At 39.5% G+C, this 5,907-nt stretch overlaps 1 non-coding gene across 1 annotated transcript; it reads left to right on the top strand.

The window, feature by feature from the left end:
• Nucleotides 1-4,706: 4,706 nt before the first annotated feature.
• Nucleotides 4,707-4,809, top strand: LOC144456466 (U6 spliceosomal RNA). The gene has a single exon (XR_013485554.1). It is a non-coding gene; the product is annotated as a U6 spliceosomal RNA (small nuclear RNA).
• The last annotated feature ends 1,098 nt before the right edge of the window (nt 4,810-5,907 follow it).

Raw genomic sequence — 5,907 nt, 5'->3', positions numbered from 1 at the left:
CATATAGTTGGGCAAAATAATTCCTAATTATTGTTTTAATTTCCTCTTCCTTGGTGGTAGCTTCACCCTTTTCATTCTTGATACTAGTAATTTGGTTTTCTTCTTTCTTTTTTTTAATTAAATTAACCAAAGGCTTATCTATTTTATTGGTTTTTTCATAAAACCAGCTCTTAGTTTTATTTATTAGTTCAATAGTTTTCTTAATTTCATTTTGTTAATTTTCCTTTGGTTTTCAATATTTCTAATTTGGTGTTTAGTTGAGGATTTTTAATTTGTTCTTTTTCTAGTTTTTTTAGTTGTATGCCCAATTCATTAATCTCCTCTTTTTCTATTTTATTTATGTAAGCATTTAGAGATATAAAACTTCCCCTAAGAACTGCTTTCTGCATCCCATAGGTTTTGGTATGTTGTCTCATTATTGTCATTCTCTTGAATGAAATTATTGATTGTTTCTATGATTTGTTGTTTGACCCAATCATTTTTTAGGATTAGATTATTTAGTTTCCAATTATTTTTTAGTCTATCTTTCCATGGCCCTTTATTACATATAATTTTTATTGCATCATGGTTTGAAAAGGATGCATTTAATATTTCTGCCTTTCTGCATTGGATTGTGAGGTTTTTATGCCCTAGTACATGGTCAATTTTTGTGTATGTGCCATGTACTGCTGAGAAAAAAGTATATTCCTTTCTATCCCCATTCAGTTTTCTCCAGAGGTCTATCATACCTAACTTTTCTAATGTTCTATTCACCTCCTTAACTTCTTTCTTGTTTATTTTGTGGTTAGACTTATCTAGTGCGAGAGGGGGAGGTTCAGGTCCCCCACTAGTATAGTTTTGCTGTCTATTTCTTCCTGTAACTCCCTGAACTTCTCTGTAAGAATTTGGATGCTATACCATTTGGTGCATATATGTTTAGTAATGATATTACTTCATTGTCTATGGTGCCTTTTAGCAGGATGTAGTTTCCTTCCTTATCTCTTTTGATTAGATCTATTTTTGCTTTTGCTTTGTCTGAGATCAGGATTGCTACCCCTGCTTTTTTACTTCAGCTGAGCATAATATATTCTGCTCCAGCCTTTTACCTTTACCCTGTATGTGTCACTCTTTTTCAAATGTGTTTCCTGTAAACAACATATTGTAGGATTATGGTTTTTAATCCATTCTGCAATCCGTTTCCATTTTATGGGAGAGTTCATCCCATTCACATTCACAGTTATGATTACTATCTGTGTCTTTTTCTCCATCCTTTTCCCCCATTTATGCTTTTCTTTCTCCTTTTTCCTTTCCCCCTTCACTAGTGTTTTGCTTTTGACCACCTCCTCCTTCAGTCCCTTCCCCCTTTTATTATCCCTTTCCCTTTTCTTCCCCTTTAGTCTTACTGCTTCTTCCCTCCCTTCTTTCCCCCTCCCTTTTCTTTCCCCTTTTCCCTCCTACTGCCTATAGGGCAAGTTAGATTTCTATACCTAACTGATTATGTTATGCCCTTCTTGAGCCAAATCTGATGAGAGTAAGGTTCAAACAATGCTCCCCCCCTCCCTTTTTCCCTCTGCTGTAATAGGATTTTGTGTCTTTTCCTGTAATGTAATTTACCCTTGTCTGCCTCCTCCTTTCTCAGTACATTTTCTAAGATCAGATTGATCCACTTATTTGGATCCATTTAACCCACTTGATTAGATTTTTTTTTATCATTACATCAAAGTCAACTAATATCCACCCTCTTTATGTATACTCCTTTAACATGGTGTAATAACAATACAGTTCTCAAGGGTTGCAAGTGTCATATTCCCTTGTAGGGGTTAAACAGCCCCCCTTATTAACAACATATTGTATCTTTCTGTCCCATTTACCTTTTTATCCTTCTTGAGTCCTGTACTTGAAGATCAAATTTTTTGTTGAGCTCTGGTCTTTTTATCAGGAAGGTTTGGAAGTCTCCTATTTCATTGAATATCCATCTCCTCCCTTGAAAAATGATGCTCATTTTTGCTGGGTAATTGATCCTTGGCTGCATTCCAAGCTCCTTTGCCTTACAGAATATCATGTTCCACCCTGTGGTCTTTTAATGTAGAAGCTGCAAGGTCCTGTGTAATCCTGACTGTGGTTCCATGATATTTAAATTGTTTCTTTCTGGCTGCTTGCAGCACCTTCTCTTTCATCTAGTAATTTTGGAATTTTGCTATTATATTCCTTGGCATTGTCAATTTGGGATCTCTTTCAGGTGGTGAGGGGATTCTTTCTATGGTTATTTTCCTTCTGGTTCTTAGGCTTTTGGGCAGTTTTCCTTTATGATTTCCTGAAAGATACTGTCCAGGCTCTTTTTTTCACTATGATTTTCAGGTAGTCCAATAATTTTTAAATTGTCTCTCCTGAATGATTTTCCAGGTCGTTGTTTTTGATGAGGTATTTTACATTTTCATCTATTTTTTCATTTTTTTGTTTCTGTTTGACTGATTCTTGCTCTCTCATAGAGACATTAGTTTCCATTTGTCCAATTCTAGTTTTTGACAGATTGTTTTCTTCTGTTAGTTTTTGTACTTCCTTCTTCAATTGGCCAATTGTGTTTTTTTGAGACTTTTTTTTTAGACAATTGGGGTTAAGTGACTTGCCCAGGGTCACACAGCTAATTAAGTGTCAAGTGTTTGGTCTGAGGTCAGATTTGAACTCAGGTCATCCTGACTTCAGGGCAGGTGCTCTATCCACTGCACCACCTAGCTGCCCCTGGGACTTGTTTTCTTCAGTGTACTTTTTTTCCAATTGACCAATTTTATTTTTTAAGGACTCTTCTACCTCTCTCATTTGACTATCAAAATCCTTCTTGAGCTCTTCTAAGAAGGCTTTTTGGGCTTCAGACCAGTTCATATTCCCTTTTGATGTTCCAGATGTGGGTTTGTTGACAATGTTGTCCTCTTCAGAATTTCTGTCTTGATCTTCACTCTTCTCGTAATATGAGTCTATGGTACATTTCTTTTTACTCATGGTGTTTCTTTATTCCCTGGCCTTTAAAGAGATTGAGCTCTCCTGCTGGGGAACAGAGGGCAATGACCCAAGCTTCTTGTGTTGGGAGCCTAGGTCTTGGTCACTGGCTTTGTGTGCTGGGGCCTCTTATGTTGGCAATTGGAGGCTGTAGGGTTCTGGCAGCTTATCTCGTGTTGGGCTGGAATCAGCAAGGCTGGAACTTTCAGGCAATTCTAGGTTGCCTGTTTTTCCTTTCCTTTAGCTTTCTTCAGCTCCTTTTAGATGGGTGCTGCAGGGTGTTTATCTGTCTGGGGCCCCCTGCAGTGTTGTCTCCCTCCTTTCTGCTAATGCACTGGGAGATTCCTTTGCAGTAGAGTGCTAAGGCACCTGGTGGTTTTCTGAGCTGGTTTCCAGCAGTTCCCCCCACCCTCACTGAGGCACTGGGAGGTCCAGGTGTTGGTGTTTGCCTGCTCTACCACCTGGGCTTCAGGATTTCTTCACAATTGGAGGCTGCAGGAACCCGACAGCTCACCTGGTGTTGGGCTGGAACCAGAAAGGCCGGGGCTTTAGGAAGACTTTAGGTTGCTTTCTTCACCTCCTTTCAGATGAATGCAGCAGGGTACTTATCCGCCTGGGGCCCCTTGTAATTCTGCCTCCCTTATTTTTGCTGAGGTACTGGGAGACCCGTTTGTTGGGCTTCTGCACTGCTGCTCCCCGTCTTTCTTCTAGTTCAGCTGTTCCAGGGTATTTTTCTGGGGTGATATTTTCTGGGTTTTCAGAGGTTAATAGGGGAGAGTAAGAGCGACTACCTTTTCACTCCGCCATCTTGGCTCCTGGAAGCAGAAGTCTCCAATATCCTATTCTAATGCTAATATGAGATGCAATATTTTATTCACTTTTCTTCACTTAAAACCCTAGTTTTAAGAGTTGATTTCATGTAACCTTGCTAGAGGCAACCTTCTGGCTCTGGCCGAAAGTGTTTATGATGGAGTCCTATGAAGAAGGGTCTGTTCAATTCATGAATGATCTCAGTGATAATGGTATTCCCCTGTACTGTCACAGTTGGCATGATTCTTCCCATTTTTCTTTAGAAATCCTCCATAAAAGAACCTCCCCACATGCTTGAGGCCTTCCTCTGGCCTCCAGTAATTAGGAGATACCTACACAACTCTCAAACCACGTCTGTCTGGTCCTTTGCTCTTGCTTTGTGATTGGCAGGTTTCTTTATCCAGTTACACAGGCCTCAGATGTCTAATTTCACATCTCACTAACAAGTTATGTATGGCCCCCAAAGAGGAAAATCTTCATGTTTTAGTGAATTAAAAATGTCTGATCATGATTTTCTTCCTTTTTTAAAACCACATATTTTCTGCCTTGTCCAAATGAACAAGGAATTACATAGTAATCACTGTACAGTTTCTTCTTAAGATGTCACCCTGCTTTGCCAATGGATTCTCAAGCCTCCTCAGACCATCTTTTTTGCATCCTAGGCAGCAAATCCAACACAAAAGAAATTTCAGCTCTTGCTTCTTCTCCTCTTCCTAATTGTCAAGCCATCCAATCCTACTTACCAAACAGCCATCACTGCTGCAATGGATGAAACACGGCAGGAAACTAGCAGCCTTCATGCCATAACACATTGATATTGATGGGGAAAGAAGGTGTGTGAGGAGGAAGGTTAGGAGGCAGTGGATACAACTTCCAGAGCAAACTGCAGGGCATCTGGTAATTACTACAAGAATATATAGGCTGTGCTGGCTTGGCAGCCCATATACTAAAATTGGAATGATACAGGGATTAACATGGTCCCTGCATAAGAATGACATGCATATTAATGAAATGTTCCATAGTTTTCTGCTTCTCCCTTTATCTCCTCTCAGATTCCTAATGGATAGCCCTGTCTTCTCTATAGGTCACTTGCCCAGTCTGAGTGTCCTTTGGGGCATCAATGTTATGGTCATGGCAACCCTGGGCCCCCATTCTCCCCAGTGAGAACCTCTGCAAACCTTTCATGATGGGTCTTGGCTTTGGGTACCTTTTCCTATGTAAAGGTGGCACCAGTATACTCACTCTGGAATGATGGTGTCTGAGGCACACTTCTATCTGCAGGTATTGCAATCTAAGCAGGTCCTCTGGTGGGGACTCTTGCTATGTTTCTCTTAGAGTATGTTAATCAGGTCTTCCACTGGAGCTAAGACTATATAGACATGTGTAACCCCTAATGACCTCCAGGAAGATTGTTTAGTTTTTAGTGAGGGTGCTCTTCCCTTCCCCATCATCTGCTCTAAGAGTAAAGTAACTCTATCCATGCTGAGACAGCATGTACCTTATTCTCTTCAGTAAGTAAACTGTTGTCCCCCATCAGGGATGACATGGGACCCAGAGCCTTCAATCTCCTGGGACTCATTTTCTCCACCCAAAAAAAAAACCCAAAAACAAAAACCAAACAAAAGAAAAACAAACATTACATCAAGAATAGAGACTGAGGTCCAGAGATAAGAATTCAACTATTGATCCCCCTGGGGACACTGTCTTTGGTTACTAGTTTCCAGAAGTGAATTAAATTCAGCAAACATACCCAGACACTAGCTGTGCAGTTGGTCTTGGCCTGAGAGGATATGGAGAAAATGACAGTTCATGTACTGGGCACATGAAGGCAGCTGACACTTTATACAGTCTCCTCAGGCCCAGGCTCTAAGTCTAGTATTACATGTAGATTTGTAATAAAAGTTATGTTTTCACATATAAAACCTATGTATATATAATGCATATATGTATATGTATGTGTAATATATGTGTATATGCATGTAATGAGTATATTTGTATATACATGTATGCATATGTATGTGTGTATATATATGTGTGTATACACATATATATATAATATATGTGTATATACACACAAGTGTGTATGTTTATGTGTGTTTATCTATCCAAGATTCAGCTTAGAAA

This window comes from Phascolarctos cinereus, unplaced genomic scaffold (genome assembly GCF_003287225.1).
Source record: "Phascolarctos cinereus isolate Bilbo 61053 unplaced genomic scaffold, phaCin_HiC Scaffold_3;HRSCAF=262, whole genome shotgun sequence".
Classification (NCBI taxonomy): Eukaryota; Metazoa; Chordata; class Mammalia; order Diprotodontia; family Phascolarctidae; genus Phascolarctos; species Phascolarctos cinereus.
The sequence above is the reverse complement of the archived record's forward strand: the minus strand, read 5'-3'. Positions and strand labels throughout refer to the sequence as shown.